This window comes from Capsicum annuum, chromosome 5 (assembly GCF_002878395.1).
Source record: "Capsicum annuum cultivar UCD-10X-F1 chromosome 5, UCD10Xv1.1, whole genome shotgun sequence".
NCBI classification, from domain to species: Eukaryota; Viridiplantae; Streptophyta; class Magnoliopsida; order Solanales; family Solanaceae; genus Capsicum; species Capsicum annuum.
The window spans coordinates 125,828,887-125,849,833 of NC_061115.1; positions in this window are offsets into that span (position 1 = coordinate 125,828,887).

A 20,947-nucleotide genomic window follows, 5' to 3' on the forward strand; every position below is an offset into this window, starting at 1 on the left:
CTATTTCACATTTATGTATGTTCTTTTGTTTTTGCTTTGTCACAGAAGTTGAGGTTGATACTTTGTTATATGCATCTTGACGTTCATTCAAGTCATTCTTTATGGTCAAAGTTTTCGCTCAGACGAGAATTATTTTTATCAAAATCGAAGTTTTGTGATCATTATTGTATTATTTTATTTTAGTTTACAGGTTTTAGATGAATGTCGGTTGGCTTTGAAGAATTTATTGTGTAAATGTTAGGTTTAATTGTATTATTTTGATATTTTTATTATCTTATTATTTTATTTTAATTTACAGATAGTAGATGAATATCGGTATCGGTCGACTTTGAGAATTTTTTTTAGGTAAAGGTTAAGTTTAATTATATTGTCTTAGTATCTCTGTTAGTTTATTATTTGGTGGTAGTTTACAATTCGTAGATGAATGTCAATCGGCCTTGAAAAATTTTTGTGTGCAAACTTTAAGTTTAATTATATTGTATTGTTTTACTATCTCTTTTATCGTATTACTTTGTTGTAATTTATATGTGGTAGATAAATGTTGGTCGGCTTTGAGAAATTTTTAGGTAAAAGTTAGGTTTAATTGTATTGTTTTAATATCTCTGCTTTGAGAAATTTTTTTATGTAAATATTAGGTTTAGTTGTACTATTTTGATATTGCTATTATCGTATTATTTTTTTATAGTTTACAGGTGGTAGATGGGTGTCGGACGGCTTTGAGAAAATTTTTGTGTGTGAGGATTAGATTTAATTGTATTGTTTTGATGTCTCTATCATTATATTATTTTATTACAGTTTACAGGTGTTAGATGAATATCGATCGACTTTTAAAAATATTTTTGGCAAAGGTTAGGTTTAATAAATAAATTCTTCATCTTTACATACTCAAAAGATATTGAATTTAATTATTGTATTCATGTTTGTTATTTAAACAAATATCCTATTTAGTGTAACGTTTGAACTCATTAAAGTGAGATACATGCGCGAGGCACGTACACCTAAACTAGTACAACTAAAAAGAAGGAATATTCTATTTAAAATATATATATATATATATATATATATATATATATATATATATATATATATATATATTTGTAGACATTGAAATTTTATGGGCTCTATAAAAAGAGTTTAATTTTTGTTAGAGTTTTTGGGGCTACTTTATCCTAAATCTAGTTTGGTGGCTACTCTACCTGAACCCTAAATTACGCCTATATAAAGGGGCAAATATCCCTTTAAAGAGTCCTCTCCAAGATCTACAAATTTATGAGATATTCATAAATAAATCAAATATCTCTAGATAATTCCATAAAACTCACAGAAAATCACAAAAGGATCGAAATCTTCTCTTCTTGATAATTAAATTCATCAACAAGATCCACAAATCCTCCTTTCATGGAGATCAAATCCAAAAATTCCTACGTTCGGGAAATACGCCATTAACGACCCTCGAATTACGGAGAAATTCATGTCCAAATCTTCCTACATTCGAGAAATAGCCACTAACGGCCCTCAAATTATGGAGAAATTTATGTCCAAATCTTCCTACATTCGATAAATATGCTACTGACAGCCCTCGAATTAAGGAGAAAATCAAGAGAGAAGAATCAAGGAGGAGCATATTTGTACCCACATCGTTTATCAATAAAATTATTGTTTCTTCATATTTTTATTTGAGGTTAAGTTTATTTTTCATGAATTAAATTATGTTGCAAACAAATTGGAACACCCAGTGGGACCAAATCTGCCCTTCATCTCTTCTCTCATAAATCAAATATGCAAATCTGTAGCCGTAGGATCGTGTAGTACCCCGTAGTTCTACCTAGCTTAAAATCGTCCTAAGTATGTTAGAAATTTACTTTGAAAGATGAATCCACTTTTATATACGTGGAATTTTTAAGATTTTCACTTTTTGTCATGTAGGAAATTGAATTAGCTTTTCAACGATACCAATTTCATCCAAATCCAGTATCGAGGTAGAAAGTTATGGCCGTTTTATAGAAAGCAGTCAAAACTACACAGGTGCGATGATAAGGGCCGACGGACCATCGAGCTAGTGACGGACTGTCGCCCAAACCATTGCAGCGGAGGCAGTGAGACCACATTCTGCCTACGGGCAATGGCTCAGGCCGACGAACCGTTGAGCTAGCGATGGATCGTCACCCAAGCCGTCACAGCAGAGGTAGTGGACCCATATTCTGCCCAGGTACGATGGTCAGGACCAATGGACCGTCGCACCCACCGTCGCATTGTTCATTCAGTTATTTTAAAGTCGTTTTGAAAGGATATTTGGGTTTTTTCCCACCTGTTTTAACCCCTAATAATATCAGATCAAGGCTCATAAGTTCTTTATCCATCTACAACATCAAATAAGAGTTTTCTCTCAAAGATAATCCCTAAGAACAAGAAACCCTAGGTGTTTAATTTCAAGTCAAGAATTCAAGTTTTCCTCCATCAATCTTCAAGAAATCATCAACCCAGGTATGTCATGTGTTGATTCATGGGTCCCTTTCACCCATGAAGCTCAACAATCTCTTTTCAAAATCCAAGATTTGTGTATTTATGATTGTTCATGATTTAAATTGAATTGAAATTCATGTTCATAATGTTGTGAGGTTTTAATTCATGTTTGAAATTACTTATTCCAATGATTGACCCTAAGATGTGGTGATTTGTATAATAATCATGATAAACCCTTAAATTTATACGTTGATTGATGTATCCATGATAATTAGACGTGTTGATGATTGTATAACCAAAGCATGCTCCCCATGCGTTCGATTAAATACCTATATGAAGGGAAAATGCCATACTAGTATAATAATATAAAATCCCCATTCATGTACAAGTTCATGCATGTCAAGTGTTGGATGAAATGTCTTAGTCAATGAGTTATGGATATATGTGTGGCCATTGTGGTGCTTTAGAACTTTTACTTCATGAATTCTCCAACTTATTATATTATGGATTATTGATGTAGTCATGTATTCAAGAAAGTCATGCTTTGTCAGTTTGATCCCATCGATTCCTGGGGGTACTTGTACCCAAAAATTTAGCTATGTGCCTAGAATCAGTATCATGTTTCAAGATACTCTCAGTCGATCCATGTTCATAGAAATTCAGTCAGTCGTGTGACTCAGAAAAACTCAGTAATCTCAGTAGTATTTCGTCAGTCAACGGAACTCTGTTAATTCAGTTTAGTCCAGTTCAGTTAATCATGTTCAGTGTCTATTCAGATGGGAGTAAGAATTAGCACTGAGTGAACCCAAGGATGGGAACACACACTGTCAGATAAGGGTGTGATTCTTAGAAGTCATCCTTGCATTCCAAAACTATGTAGCCAACATAGGTTGAGATATCAACACTGTCAGATGAGGGTTGATGAGGTGGATAAGCACTGTTAGATAAGGGGCCCACCATTCTCTTTTGGGGACACTATCAGATGAGGGTTACCCACAGTCTATCCTTACTAGTGGTGCGATATTCACACCCTTCTAATTGGGGTTACAGATTGGACCCCACCGCAGTTATATTGCTTTATTTGGGGTATGTCGGTTAGATGACTACTTACTATAGTTTCAATTACAGATCAGGACTGTTAGACACAGTCATTCAGTCTCAGCAATATAACTCAGATAGTTCTATAGAATTCAGGACTGTCAGATACAGTCAACTCAGAACAGTACGAAACTCAGCTAGTTCCATTAGAAACTAGACTGTCAGATACAGTCGCACAGTATTAGTTATTTCAGTTACATACTTAATAGTATCTCATGTTATCAATATTCATATTCATTAATCATGTTATCACAAACTCAGTTACAGTTATTATGTATTCATGCATGTATTCTCACGCTGATGTTATCCAGTCAGTTAGTATAGTTCATGCATGTGAATCCTTTGAATTCAACCTACCTCACATGCATACCAGTATATTCAAACGTATTGACGCGTTTGCGCTATGGTGTTTTATACCATAGGTTCAGAAGCACGAGCTCCAAAGCATCAGTAATTTTCCAGTCTCAGCAGTTAGAGTTAACAGTGAGTCCTCATCCTTTGAAGACATAAACATTACCCTATTATCTTATTAATTAATTTATTCTAATAGTTAAAGTTAGTTGGGGACATGTCCCATCAACTCCTTATTCAAATAGTTCAGTTAGATAGAGGTTTTTCAGACTAGCATGTTCAAATAGTTTATTTTAGTTGTTTTGGGTATTTCATACCCCATCCAGATGTTATATTTTATCAGCTATCATGTCTCAGTTTTGAACCTTACGGCCTTCAGCCTTTATTTTTGCATTTATACAGTATATCATGCAGTATACAGGTACAAATATCAGTCATAGGTTAGCTTGTGGTCCTTTGGGGTTATGAGCACTATGTAGCTTTCGGGTACCAGATTTAGGGAATTACAAACTTGGTATCAGAGCCTAAGGTTCCATAGAGTCCTAGGAAGTCTGAAAACCGCATCTAGTAGAGTCTTATGCATCGGTGTGTTGCGCACCACATTTATGTGCAAAAGGCTATAAGATGTTTTTGGAACAGTTTCCCTTCTTTCAGTATTCATGTCTTGCTAGTGAGCATAATCTCAAGCAAACATCTCAGTCTAATTTATTTCTCCCTTTCTTCTATAGAACATGCTTCCTAAAAGAAGAAACAAGAATCCGTCAGCCCCTCAGCCCGAAGAACCTTTGGGCGAACATATTTCTTATGCAGAGTTCAGAGCTGCATTCACTACTCTTGCTCAGTCAGTTGCTCCTCAGAATGAATGATCAACTATCATTTCGGCCAACCCAGTGGCTAATTCAGATGCAGCCAGGATTCGGGACTTCACCCGAATGAATCCTCTATCTTTTTTCCGGGTCTAAGTCAGACGACGACCCTCAGGAATTCTTTAACCAGGTTTAGAAGGTTACGGATATCATGGGGGTTATTTCTAGTGAGAGAGCGGAGCTAGCTGCATATCAATTGCAGGATATTGCTCACACTTGGTACAAATAGTGGAAGTCAGAGAGGGTTGTAAATGTAGGGCCTATTGAGTAGTAGGATTTTTTCACTGCATTCTTAGATAGATTCTTTCCCCTAGAGCTGAAAAAAGCTAAGGTATTAAAATTTATCAACCTTAGAAAGGGCAATATAACGGTGAAAGATTATTCTCTTAAGTTTACTCAATTAGCCAGATATGCTTCTCATGTGGTTGCAGACAGCAGTGCCAAGATGAGTAAGTTTATCTCTAGAGTGAATGATAGTATGGTCAATGAGTGTAGGTTTGGGATGTTGAATAGTAATATGAACATATCTAGACTTATGACTCATGCTTAGTAGATAGAGGAGCAAAAGATTAAGATCAGGAAGAAGCAGAATAAGAGAGCAAGGACAGGTAGTTTCAACTTTTCTCAGCCCAAATCAGAAGGAAGGAATCATTCTCAGTTTCGTCCTAAGTTATCAGTTCCAGCTCTTTCTTCAGCTAGTGCTCCAGCTCCTAGGTTTAGGGATGGTAATAGAGATAGAGCTCCAGGATCTTAGTCTTAGGGCAGTGTCAGTAATGACCGAACTAATCCCCTTTGTTAGACTTGTGGTAAGACCACAAGGGTGCTTGCAGAGCTGGTAGCGATGTCTGTTTTGGATGTCGCAAGCCAGGCTACAGAGTCATAGATTTTCCCCAGTCAGGTTATCAGGGTCAGCAGAACCGTTCCCCAGCTCAGTCCGATCGCCTAAATTAGTAGGGTGCCACCTCTAGTGCTACTAGTGGGCAACGCCCAAATCGACTTTATGCTCTCCAGTCCTGGTAAGATCAGGAAAATTCTCCTAATATAGTTACTGGTACGTTATAGATTTTTCATGTACATATTTATGCTTTGCTAGATTCAAGTGCTTCCTTGTCTTTTGTTACTCCCTATATAGCGGGCAATTTCGAAATCAGTCCTGAAATTCTAGCAGAGCCCTTTTCAGTCTCTACCCCAGTGGGTAAAACCATCATAGCTCAACGGGTATACAGGAACTGTCCGATTATGGTATCTCAGAAAGTCACCTCAACAGACTTAGTTAAATTAGAGATAACTGATTTTGATGTCATTCTCGGCATGGATTGTCCTCATTCCTGCTATGCCACAGTCGATTTCAGAAAAAGAATAATTCAATTTCAGTTTTTGAATGAACTTGTCCTAGAGTGGAGGGGTCTTCAGGCACGAAAAATGATATCTAAGGGATGTGTCTATCATCTTGTTCGAGTTAAGGACACTAGTTCCGAAACTTCCAGTATTGAATCAGTCCTAGTCATAAATGAATATTCTGATGTCTTTCCCAAAGATCTTCCAGGAATTCCTTTCGAAAGGGAAATAGACTTCGGCATTGATCTTCTTTTAGATACTCAGCCTATATCTATTCTGCCATATAGAATGGCACCAGCAGAACTCAGAGAATTGAAAGAGCAATTGAAGGATTTCTTAGAGAAGGGATTCATTAGACCCAGTATGTCCCCGTGGGGCGCACCAGTCTTATTCATGTGCAAAAAAAATAGTTCTCTCAGAATGTGTATTGATTACCGTCAGCTCAATAAAGTCACGATCAAGAACAAATATTCTCTTCCCAGAATTGATGACTTGTTTGATCAACTTTAAGGTGTCAGTTATTTTTGTAACATAGACCTCAGATTCAGTTACCATCAGCTCAGAGTCAGAGAATATGACATTCCAAAAATAGCTTACTGTACTCGGTATGGTCACTTCGAATTCCTAGTTATGTCCTTTGGTCTTACCAATGCCCCAGCAGTTTTTATGGACTTGATAAACCGAGTGTTCAAGCAGTACTTGGACATGTTTGTTATAGTCTTCATAGATGACATTATGGTCAATTCCCGTAGTGAGCGTGATCATGCAAAATATCTCAGAATTGTACTTTAGACTCTCAAAAATCACCAGTTGTTCATCAAATTCAATAAGTGTGAATTTTGGCTAAGGTCAGTAGAATTTCTTGGTCATATTATTTTTGGTGATGGCATTAGGGTTGATCCGTAAAAGACCTAAGTAGTAAGAAACTGGCCCAGACCTATCTCTCCATCAGATATCAAGAGTTTCTTGGGTTTGGCTGGCTATTACAGACGGTTTGTTGAGCGATTTTCTTCTATTGCATCCCCTATGTACAGATTGACTCAGAAGAAAGTCAAGTTTCAGTGGTCAGATCCTTGCGAGAAGAGTTTTCAGGTGTTGAAGACTCGACTCACCTCAGCTCCAGTCTTAACACTTCTAGATGGTTCAGATGGGTTCGTAGTGTATTGTGATGCATCCAGAGTAGGTTTGGGTTGTGTTCTCATGCATCATAGTAAGATCATAGCCTACGCCTCTAGACAGCTTAAACTCCATGAGAAGAATTATCCTACTCATGATCTTGAGTTAACAACCATAGTTTTTTCATTAAAGATTTGCAGGCATTATCTATACGGAGTTCATACAGATGTGTTCACAGATCATAAGTGCCTTCAGTATGTCTTTTCTCAGAAAGATCTTAATCTTTGTCAGATAAGGTAGTTAAAGCTCTTGAAAGTTTATGACATGAGTGTCTTTTATCATCCGGGAAAGGTCAACGTTATGGCCGATGCTCTTAGTAGACTGTCTATGGGTAGTATTGCTCATGTTGAGGACAGTAAGAAGAAGTTAGCTCAGGAAATCAATCAGCTTGCTAGACTAGGCGTTCACTTAGTCGATTCAGAGGAGGGTGACATATGGGTTTAGAGTAGTTCAGAATTATCTCTAGTTTCCAAGGTAAAAGAAAAGCAAGATAGAGATCCCTGTCTAGTCAAGTGGAAAAAGTTAGTCAAGGATCAGAAAATAGAGGTTTTCTCCCATAAGAGGGATGGTGTTTTGCGTTGTCAGGGTCGTCTGTGTGTTTAAGATGTAGACGACTTAAGGTAGCGAATTCTTGCAGAAGCACATGGTGCACGGTACTCTATTCATCCAGGGGCCACTAAGATGTACTGCGACTTGCGAGAAATCTATTAGTGGATTGGGGTGAAGAGAGATATTGTAGAGTTTATGTCTAAGTGTTCTACATGTCAACAGGTTAAGATAGAGCATCAAAAGCCTAGTGGGTCCATGTAGGAGTGCAGTATTCCTACTTAGAAGTAGGAAGAAGTGAACATGGACTTCGTGATAGGTTTACCTCGTACCCGTCGCCAGCATAATTCAGTTTAGGTCATTGTAGATAGAATGACCAAATCAACTTATTTTCTTCCAATCCATACCTCTTATTCAGCCGAGGATTACACCAACCTCTATATCAGAGAGTTGGTCAGATTGCACGGTATTCCGTTGTCTATTATCTCAGACAGAGGTACCTAGTTCACTTTTTATTTCTAGAAAGTATTCCAAAAGGGTCTTGATACCCAAGTTCATCTTAGTACAGCCTTTCATCCTCAGATAGATAGTCAAGCAGAAAGGACCATTCAGACTTTAGAAGTTATGCTAAAGGTATGTGCGATTGATTTCAAGGGTAGTTGGGATGACCACTTGCCTTTGATTGAGTTTGCATACAACAATAGCTATCATTCCAGTATTGAAGCACCCCATTCAAAGATCTCTATGGTAGGAGATACAAATCTCAAATCGGTTGGTTCAAAGTTAGTGACGCCTCAGTTATAGGGCCTGACTTAGTATTCGATGCTTTAGAGAAAGTCCAGTTGATCAAAGAAAGACTCCTGGCAGCTCAGAGCCGATAGAAGTCTTATACAGATATGCACAGAAAGGATGTCGAGTTCGATATTGGTGATTATGTCTATCTAAAGATCTCTCCCATGAAGGGAGTGAAAAGATTTGGAAAGAAGGGAAAACTTAGTCCCCGATATATCGGTTCCTTCAAGTTCTCAGTCGATTCAGAAAGGTAGCTTATGAGCTCGAATTACCTTCAGATCTAGCCTCAGTTCATCCAGTCTTCCATGTCTAGTTGCTCAAGAAGTGCATAAGTGACCTAACAATTGTAGTCCCTATTCAGAGCATAGATGTTCAGAACAGCCTCTCTTATGAAGAGATTTCAGTCAAAATCCTAGACTATCAGACTCGTAGACTGAGGAACAAAGAAGTCCCTCTAGTCAATGTTCTTTGGCAAAATTAGTCCGTTGAGGAAGCTACTTGGGAAGCAGAAGCAGAAATGCGAACCAAGTATCCTCACCTCTTCTCTGCAACCTCAGATCAAGCTCAAGGTAACAGTTCTCTTTAAGCTTACTAAGTTTCATGTTCAGAATTTCATTACAACTTGGTATTAAATACCATTGCATACTCAGTCATGCATTCATGAATCAGTTACTCATGCATCAGATATGCATATTCAGTATGATATATATTTAGTTTATCATTCATGCTAGTCATGGAGTCATGTTTTAGTCATTCATGTTCAATATGTATGTCAGTTTATCTTCTCCCCCTCACTCAGTCTCATTCGAGGACGAATGTTCTCAAGGGGGAGATATTGTAATACCCCGACTTCTACCTAGCTTAAAATCAACCCAATTATGTTAGAAACTTACTTTGAAAGATGAATCCACTTTATATACATGGAATTTGTAAGATTTTTACTTTTTGTCATGTGAAAAATTAAATTAGCTTTCCAACGATACCAATTTTGTCAAAATTCGGTACTGGGGTAGAAAGTTATGGCTGTTTTACAGAAAAAAGTCAAAACTGCCCAGGTGCGATGATGAGGGCCGACGGACCATCGAGTTAATGACGGACCATTGCCCAAACCATCACAGTAGAGGCAGTGAGACCACTTTCTACCTAAGGGTGACGGCTTAGGCCGACAGACCATCGAGATAGCAATGGACCGTCGCCCAAGCCGTCGCAACAGAGGCAGTGAACACCTATTCTGCCCAGGTGCAACGGTCAGGATCGATGGACCGTCGACCCTGTGATGGACCATCGCATAGTTCGTTCAGTTATTTTATAATTATTTTAAAAGGGTATTTGGGTTTTTTTCCACCTGTTTTAACCCCTAATAATATCAGATCAAGGCTCATAAGTTCTTTATCCATCTACAACATCAAATTAGGGTTTTATATCAAAGAGAATCCCCTAGAACAAGAAACCTTTGGTGTTTAATTCCAAGTCAAGAATTTAAGTTTTCCTCCATCAATCTTCAAGAAATTATCAACCCAGGTATGTCATGTGTTGATTCATGGGTCCCTTTCACCCATGAATATCAAGAATCTCTTTTCAAAATACAAGATTTGTGTATTTATGATTGTTCATGATTTAAATCGAACTAAAATTCATGTTCATGATGTTATGGGGTTTTGATTCATGTTTGAAATTACTTATTCCAATGATTGACCCTAAGATGTGGTGATTTGTATAATAATCATGATAAACCCTTAAATTTATACGTTGATTGATGTATCCATGATAATTAGATGTGTTGATGATTGTATAACCAAAGCATCTCCCCTTACGTTCGATTAAATACCTATATGAAGGAAAAATGCCATACTAGTATAATAATATAAAATCCCCATTCATGTACAAGTTCATGCATGTCAAGTGTTGGATGAAATGTCTTAGTCTATGAGTTATAGATATATGTGTGGCCATTGTGGTGCTTTAGAACTTGTACTTCATGAATTCTCCAACTTATTATATTATGGATTGTTGATGTAGTCATGTATTCAAGAAAGTCATGCTTTGTCAGTTTGATCCCATCAAATTCTGGGGGTACTTGTACCCAACAATTTAGCTATGTGCCTAGAATCAGTATCATGTTTTAAGATACTCTCAGTCGAGACATGTTCATAGAAATACAGTCAGTCGTGTGACTCAGAAAAACTCAGTAATATCAGTAGTATTCCGTCAGTCAATGGAACTTTGTTAATTCAGTTTAGTCTAGTTAAGTTAATCATGTTCAGTGTCTATTCAGATGGGAGTAGGAATTAGCACCGAGTGAACCCAAAGACGGGAACACACACTGTCAAATGAGGGTGTGATTCTTAGAAGTCATCCTTGCGTTCCAGAATTATGTAGCCAACATAGGTTGAGACATCAATCCTGTCAGATGAGGGTTGATGAGGTGGATAAGCACTATCAGATGAGGTCCCCACCATTCTCTTATAGGGACACTGTCATATGAGGGTTACCCACAGCCGGTCCTTACTAGTGGCGCGGTATTGATACCCTTTCAATTGAGTTTACAGATTGGACCCCACCTCAGTTATATTGCTTTATTTGGGGTATGTCAGTTAGATGACTACTTCCCATAGTTTCATTTACAGATCAGGACTGTCAGACACAGTCATTCAGTCTCAGTAATATAACTCAAATAGTTTTATAGAATTCAGGACTATCAGATACAATCAACTCAGAACAGTACGGAACTCAGCTAGTTCCATTAGAAACTAGACTGTCAGATACAGTCACTCAGTATTAGTTATTTCAATCACACGGTTAATAGTATCTCATGTTATTAGTACTCAGATTCAGTAATCATGTTATCACGAACTCAATTATAGTTATTATGTATTCATGCATGTATTCTCACACTCATGTTATCCAGTCAGTTAGTATAGTTCATGCATGTGAACCCTTTGTATTCAGCCTACCTCACTTGCATACTAGTATATTCAAACGTATTGACGCATTTGCGCTATGGCATTTTATACCATAGGTTCAGAAACACAAGCTCCAAAGAATCAGTAGCATTCTAGTCTCAACAGTCAGAGTTAGCAGTGAGTCCTCATACTTCGAGGACTTGATCATTACCTTATTATCTCATTAATTAATTTATTTCAGTAGTTGGAGTTAGTTGGGGATATGTTTCCCCAACTCCTTATTCAGACAGTTCAGTTAGTTAGAGGCTTTTCAGAGTAGTATGTTCAGACAGTTTATTTTAGTTGTTTTGGATATTTCATACCCCATCCATATGTTTTGTTTTATTAGCTATCATGTCTCAGTTTTGAACCTTATGGCCTTTCAGCCTTTATTTTCATATTTATACAGTATATCATGCAGTATACAGGTACAGATATTAGTCATGGATTAGCTTGTGGTCCTTCGGGGTCATGATCACCGTGTAGCATTCCATGTACCAGATTCAGGGCATTACAGATCATAAATATGGAAGCGGTACTTCAAGACTCGTCTTTGAGTTTCATCAAGTCTGCGCTCCGACAGCCTTGAAGTAGGGTGTATTTGTAGACATTGAAATTTTGTGGACTCTACAAAAAGAGTTCAATTTTTGTTAGAATTTTTGGGGGCTACTTTATCCTAAATCTAGTTTGGTGGCTACTCTACCTAAACCCTAAATTACGCCTATATAAAGGAGGCAAATATCCCTTTAAAGGGACATCTCTAAGATCCACAATTTCATGAGATATTCATAAATAAATTAAATATCTCTAGATGATTCCATAAAACTCATGGAGTATCACAATAGGATCAAAATCTTCTCTTCTTGATAATCAGATACATCCAGAAGATCCAGAAATCCTCCTTTTATGGAGATCAAATTAAAAAATTCCTAAGTTCGGAAAATACGCCACTAACGATCCTCAAGTTACAGAGAAATTCATGTCCATATCTTTCTACATTCGAGAAATACGCTACTGACAACCCTCAAATTAAGGAGAAAATCAAGAGAAAAGAATCAAGGGAGGAACAAATTTTTATCCACATCGTTTATCAATAAAATAATTGTTTCTTCTAATTTTTATTTGTGGTTGAAGTTTATTTTTCATGAATTAAATTATGTTGCAAACAATATTAGAAAAAGAGTATGTGATTCTTTTTCAAAATAGTCATAACTTCTAAGAGGGTGTTTGAATTTTTTTTAAGTGACTTAAAAGCAAAAGTCAAAATCCAAAAGTAGGTAGCAACCTATTTTTTGCTTTTGACTTATTTTTGTACTTTTTATTTTAAGCACAAATTAAAGTACTTAAAAATACTTTTTATCTTTGTCAAACACCTTTAAAAATAAAAAAAATGCTTAAAAGCTAAAAACATTTAAAAATAAGTCAATCCAAACACCTTCTTAACTTATAAGCTTCAGGCAAATTTAATTTCCGAAGGGAAAAAAATAAAAATAAAAATAGTGCCATGAAAATTGTGAGGATTATTAGGTTAGAGGAAGTAACTAGCTATGTTTTTAAGGATTTATTGTCAAGTAGTGATTGGCTACACACGTGTCTGTTAGATATATTATACAAGTTTCATACAATGTTCACTGTAGTTATAAGCTTCATAAATCTTCTGCTCTTACTTTTATTTGTAACTTTTTACTTTGCAGGGCTATGCATGTGTTGCAGGTGTGAGCATCATCATCATCATTATTACTCCGTTTGATTTATGTGTATTTTTCATTAGTCATGAAGTTTAAAATAAATAAATATGGACATGAGAAGATTTAGTATTTTAAATATCCTAAAAATTTATTTAAAAAAGAGATATTATTATTTTCTTTTGAAATTTATTTTTAAGGGTTTGGAAAAAGAAAATAGAAAAGGTGTAGGGTATAAGTCAATTTATAAATTTCAAAAAGTTGTTGCCACCCCTTAAGTCCTTTTAAAATACTTTTCACCTCCCACTTTTCTTTAAAATACCCTATATTTATTTTCTCTCTCATCTTCTCACTTTACCCTCTTTGTCTTTCCCGCTTTTCATTTTCCAAAATTCATTTTCGACTTTTGTCTCCTCTCAAGCTCTAAGGTATTTCATCATTTAATTCAGATAAGTTCTCTCCATCTTTCGACTAATTTGTGCTTCATATTAAACATTTTCTTTTTGCATTTTTTCATTTTTGATTTGTGTCGATTGAGTTGACTTTGTATGATTTTTTTGTAAATGGAGCTTGATATTACTAAAAATCTATATTTGTAAGATGGATAATTTATGAATTTTGATTATAGTTGCTGACTGCATAACAATTTTTTTACGATTTTCATCGATTAGTGTGTTTAGAAATCTAGGATTTCTTCTAATTCCTTCAATGTAATGGTGTTTTAGATACTTATTTTTGTGGTTCGACCATACATTATTATTGTTCTATTAATAAACCGTTCGGTTGATTAGATATTTATTTTATTTTCAATTGTGTTTGACTGTAGTGGTGTTTTAGATAAGATTTTCTTCTTCGTTGATTTCATATTCATCTGCTTGTGTTGTTGTCCTGTTAATAAACCGTTAGACTGATTATGTATTCTTTTTGATAGGATAGTTAATCTTATTTTTTGTATGTAGATCATAAAAAGGACTAAAGGTAATAAACACAAAGCTATAGAGGTTGAAAGGTCTGAAAAAAGAAAAAATGGGCACTGATGGGTCGGAGAATAAAAATTATAGTGATGAAATTGTTCAAGTTTCTAGTGGAGACGAGCAGAAGGAAATGAAAACTGATAGCATGATAGATGAGAAAGCATTGATCTTGCCTTATTGGGCAAGGTTTACTTTTGCCCAGAGGTAAGGCCTCTCCGCATTTATGGATGATGTTGGATTCTTTCCAGCTAAGATATCCATTAGATCTTATTTGAAATTATTTTGTGAATTCAAATAAATTGTGGTTGATCAATGTCTCAAGTCGAGGTTCAAGAATTCATGTTTTGGCTGTTTATGGGACTTGTGATGAGTGGTGAGTTTACTACTCAATCGTACTCATTATTCGTGCACCTTATGTTGTTATGGATGAATAAATGAGACATAATTATGATTAGATGCACTAATGTCCACTTCTTGCAGGCATAAAGCTAAAGAGTTGGAAGAATATGGATTGGAGCTCAAAATGATCAAAAAAGGAGAAAGAAAGTGCAGCTGAAGACCAGAAACAGAAGATCCTCAGGTATCGCGGTTACGAGCAGTCAAGGATGGTCAACTGATCGCGATTGTGTAGGTAAACAGTGGCCGCGTAGTTGCATTCGCAGCCAGACCTGCACGATCGTGGCCTAGCCAAGAATTTCAGCCCAAGGGCAAAACTATAGTTGCACATGCTGATCTCAATTTGATAAAAATGACTCAAACCCTAGCATTATGGAACAATTCCATCTTCTACAATTTTTGAGGTTTTAGTTTTAGTGTAGTTCATAGCCTCCATTTTGGGGAGAAGAAAATATTGTATAATATTTGGGTGAAGAATATATTGAAGACTTTCTAAGTGGAAGATTTTCTCACTTCCATTGTTGATATTGCGGGAGAACCAAGTTTGAAGTAACATTCGCTTAAATAGATTATGGGTATACCTATGCTTATTTATCTTATGTGTAGCTAAATCTCCCTCTTGGGGTTATGTGTGAATAGGGATTTAAATGTGTGTGGGTTGTTATTGTTAGCATCTATTTGGTAATTCATGTTTATGGGTTTTATTATTGCTATGCTATTTTGATTGGAATTTGATGGGTGAAAGCCCTAAATACCCGCATGGGTTTTAGGAATCCATATCATCCTCAAAAGAGGGATGTGGAGAGCAAAGAAATGATAGACAATTACGTGTGTAGTTTGCTAAATTCTTACTTTCTTACACATAAGGGTGAATGTGAGGTTAACTATGTCATAGGTGTCATCCTAGAAATAGGAATGCCTAGATTGAGGTTGTGGTTACTAATTGTTGAACACACCTATTAGGTATTCGAAAGAATCAATGGGTGAAAGTTTGGTGTTTTGTTGAAAAACTAGCATCAAAATTTATAACCAAACCTACCAATATGTGATTTACTAAATTGATGTTGACGTATCACTTCCACATGTCACTTCCTTAGTAATGCATAATCCCAAGATCCATGTTAAATTGTTAAAACTTTAATTATTCGTAGCCCTGAACTTATACTAGAAAAATCCAAAAAGAAACATTAGTGTTGGAACCTATCCCCCATTTTATCTTTTTGTACCATTTATTTGAATTCAATTTGTATCTACCATTTCGAATTAATTTGATCTCTACTTAGATTATTCCTCGTGGATTTGACTCCGACTCCAAAGTTGGGTAAATATATTGACGGCGACTGCCTTGCACTTAAATTGATGTGTAAGTTGAGCGTTATCAACTTACCAGAATATTTGAAGTTCAATAGACAACTTGTCCATAGTACACTTCTTCATCGAGTTCAACAGGACAACATGTTGCATGAAATGTGGTTCTGCATCAATGACAGATCGATATATTTTGGCCTAAAGGAGTTTGCGCTAATCATAAAATTAAATAGTGGGAGTTATCTCTATAATTCAAAATATCTCAAAGTCATGAAGGAGGGTAAAACTTTTTTCAAAAGATTTGCGAGAAAGAAGAGTGTTTATGGAAAGAAATTATTGAAACTTGTTAGAGGTGGTAGACTGGACAAGAAGGACAAGTTTAAATGCTGCTTAATTTGGTTTGTGCACTGCATATTGCTTGCATGAGATTTATTAAAAATGATGGACATAGAGATTATCAAGGTAGTGGAAAACCCGAGCTTTTTTGAGAGATTCTCTTGGGGTAAGGAATCATTCGTATTAAATCTAGACTATTTAAAGAAGTAGATAGACTTCACTAAGTAGAAGAATACATATGTGAGGAAGGAAACTTCATCGTATGCGCTCTACGAATTTCTCTGGGTATTCCTTGTATTAATTATAAACCATTAAAGTAGTTTATTCTATACAGAATTTATTTATGATATCTACTATACACTGACTGATTTGTATATTTTTTTTATTTTTGATCATAGATTTGGATATACAAGTATTTTCGAGCTTGGTAGGTAAAATGATAAATCAATAGAAGATCTGCTAGCCATTCCTCGATTGCTCAGATGAAACACCTCAAAAGTCAACAAATTGATCGAAGGTGATCCATATTTTAATAGATGGAGCATAAAGGTGTGAAATTATTTTTTCTAAGAATATTTTTAACAATAATGTGTTTCTTAATAATCATATTTTCCAATTTATATCTAGAGAGTGCACCCCTATCTTATACTCATGGTCCATGAAATGAAGCAACAATACACGATAAAATTTATAGCATTTACGGACGAGATGAATATTTATCAATAGCTTGAAGACCTATTTGCATGGTGTGACTATCATCACCACATTGGGGAATGGTGAGGATTGATATGATGACCAGGATTTGGATGAAAATTATGTGTCAAAAACAAGTAAGCTGAGACCAGCGAAAAAGAGATCGATGATTGAAATATGAAAGAGTGCATATTTAGGATGGAGCTGAAAATGGAGGATATTGTTGATTTTGAAAAAGAAGAGAGGCTAAGGAGAACAGAAAAGGAGAAAAATAAGAAGAAGAGGAAGATCAAGGTAATATCTTTTCTATTTATTATAGAAGTTGCATATTTTATATAATCAATATTTGTAATAATAAATCTATATCATGCTTTATTGATAGATATCATAGTTTATTGTAAACTCCAAATACTTGAAAATACAGGTGTGCAGTTCCAAAATTAGCATTCATCGGTGAGGGCTGTCCGAGATGACGACAACAACAAAGAAATGCTTCTTGAGGTAGCAACTTTGTCACAGGCATCAATGAATGCTGATGAGGTGAAGATCTTTGATGAACCAACTATTTTACAGAAGGATAATCAGGATGAAGATAAGAAAGCAAGAAGAAGAAAATAAATGAGAAAATTGTTTGTGAAGAACAAAACAAGAAGAAGATGGAGAGAAAGCATGAGACAAAGAAGAAAAAGGGAAAAAAATATCAGGAGACGAAGTAGAGAAAGAAGACACCAACAGTAAAAGAAGAGAGAAAAAAAACCAAGGCAACAACAGAAGGGGAAGAAGATAAAAAAGAACAAAAAGAAGGAAAAAAGATAACACCGATATATGAAGATGAGAAATGTCATGACCTAATTTCTTAGGTCATAATGACGCTTACTTTAACCCGCCAGTAGGTAAGCCAACCCTGTAATCTGGAACGGCTAGTAACGAACTACCCAATATTTAAAAATAATGTGGAATAGATGAAATAAAGATAAAATACATCACAAAGTCCCAAAATCTGGTAGTACCAGTACAAGAACTTCTAGTATAACAAGAGCGAAATACAAATGAACATACTGATACAACTTATCTCCGAATACAACATAAAGACTAGTTTAATAAATAAGGGAGATATAAGTAATACTCCGGACTTCAAGAGCTCTCTCTAAGTCTCCAAACCATTGATGCTCCGCACGATGCCCACATCAATGGTGATGACCGTGCTATGATCTTCAGGCTGCAGAATTGTAGTAGGAGTACTAAACGAATGGTACTTAGTAGGCAACTGTCAACTGAGCTCCAAAGATAAAGAAGATATATAATATATAAACAGAATAAAAACTACACTCAAGTGTCCAACATCCATGTAATACAGCCAATAAGGTAATAAGGATAAACTATCCTATTTATGTCCAAGAGAATAACATATTAAGACTAAGCAAGTAACAAGGATGAACCATCCTATTCCAGTCATATTCATAAATCTTGATACTATACCATATATCGCTGGTCAATATGCAAAGTACAAGTGGAAAGAAAATACATATAAATATACAAAGCCAAGGAATGAGTATATAATATGAACAATTGAAGGAAGGGATATACGGTAGTTCCATATCTACATATAGCTAGGTATATATATATACGTATAGATACAAAGTCAACTCAAAACATAAACTAAATTATCATGTTTTCACTCTTAAGGCCTCATCATAATCGTATTAAGATCTAGACTATCATACTCAGGGTTTCTAATCTATATGTTTAAACATGAGGTAAATGTCACGACCCGAGGCTACCCCCTGGTCGCGACAATAGTACCTATGGCAACAAGTGACCACAAGCTAACCCATGATCTGGTACCTGTTGTGAGCAATGAATAATATAATACTAGAACCATATGTCTAGAAGATAAATTGATAAGATGATGAAATTACAAACACAAAAATATAATCCAACATATATAAAACAACTGAATAGACTAAAACTGAATAAACATTTATCTGTCTGAAACAACTGATAAAAACTAAAAATTGATTAACCGTCTAACTGTCTGAAAGCCTCTAGAAATCATTAGGAGTTGATGGATCAGACCCCCAACTAACTCCGATTGACTTAATATGAATAGACATTGAAATAATAATAAAATATGTCATGTCCTCGATAGAAGAGGACTCACCACTACTACTGTAGGATAATGCTGGATTGCCTAAGTACGGTCGGAAAACTGAGCATTCGAACCTATGTTATAAGACAACATAGTGCAATAAAAGAGTATCCGATCAGTACTTTGAATGTACTGGTACGTGAGATAAGGACTAACTGAAATTCAAAAGGCAATTGGAAATAGATGCATGAACATATAAAATGAGAATATAAGACCAAGCATAAACATATACTAAAATAAATCTGAAATCTGAATAATTAAAATCTGTATAACTAACCATCTAAAATGTGTACACTTGATCATACAAACCCGAATTGATCTATTCTGAAAACTACACTAAGACAGAGCTGATTGTAACACCCCAAAAATAGGTCTCGAGATGTCACATGGTACTCAAGACTACGAGTAGCCTTAAGCTAACCCTTTAAGCCATCTACTAAATCTGTAACTCATAATAGGGAAGCATAGATATATAATTAAGCTAAAATGCATAATTCTGTATGAGCTAAACTGAAAATATCTGAATATAATATATGAAAATACTAAACTTAAGAGTCTGATCAATCAATACTAAAAATTTGAATCATAGCTAGCATTCTGACAAGCCTCTACTACTAATGCTAGAGAGTCACTGGGACAAACCCCCAACTGACTCAAACTGTCTGAAAATATTGAATTATTTATACTAATAAGCTGAAAAATTAAATGACTAAGTCCCTAAACTATGAGGGATCACCAACCGTCGGGATGTATATGGAGATGCTCAAAATCACTCATGCTGCTGAAACTAAGCACCCGAACCTACATTATGAGACAATGTAGCACATAAATATATATGTGGATCAGTACTTATAGATTGTACTGAGTATATGGGAGTGAATGGACAAGTAAATCAATATCTCAATATTATCATAAATTTGCAAAAGAATGTATGTTAAATTTAGATGACTCACATAAGATGGAATATCTGAAATTGAAAATCATAATCATGAATAGAAAAATATGTTGCATAGATCTAGTGTCCAAAATATGTTACTATTAAGGAGGTTCTTCTAACCGACATACACTTTGTGAGCTATTATAGTGTCCAAAGTTTAGTTCCCTTATGAAAAAACCTCACATTGGGGAGAGGTGTCATACTCTTGCCAAGGAGTATAATCTAATCTAAGTGATTACATCTGGAATTATCATCCATAAAAAAATGGAAATAATCAGATAATATGTACCTACGTTAGCTCATAGTTCTGGGGCATATAAGCATACCCAACTTAGTGCTAAATACTACTCCCTTTAATCTATATGCTCATTTTGTTGGAAATCCACTTTTAAAAGCTAATATAAGGGTTTACAATGAAAACCTTTTGTAAATATGTTTACTATAAACTGTAGCTAAATGTGTAAAGTGGACTCCATATCTAAGCTGTGATCAAAAGATTAAATCTTTGCTCAAAATCTGAATATAACAAATCACGAGATTTGTAGAAGCATAATCTTCTTGAAATAACAATATTCAAACTAGGGCTAATATCCCATGCATCTATTCCATGTCAAATCATCATAAAACTTATGTTAAGTAATGAAAATATTGATAATTCAAGTCTAAATCTGGAAATTACTGCAATAAGCATGAAAATATAATAGTAGAAATGCAATTCAACATCTAAATCACTTGAAACCTCATAATCTTGCAAATAACAATATTGGGTATGAACGTTAATTTGAAACTCATGTAAATTCATGTAAATTATCTTCAAAACTAATATTGGGCATAAGGATAAAAGAATTATCCTTGTTGAAAATCCCACATACCTTAATTGATGCAATTGATGAGAAC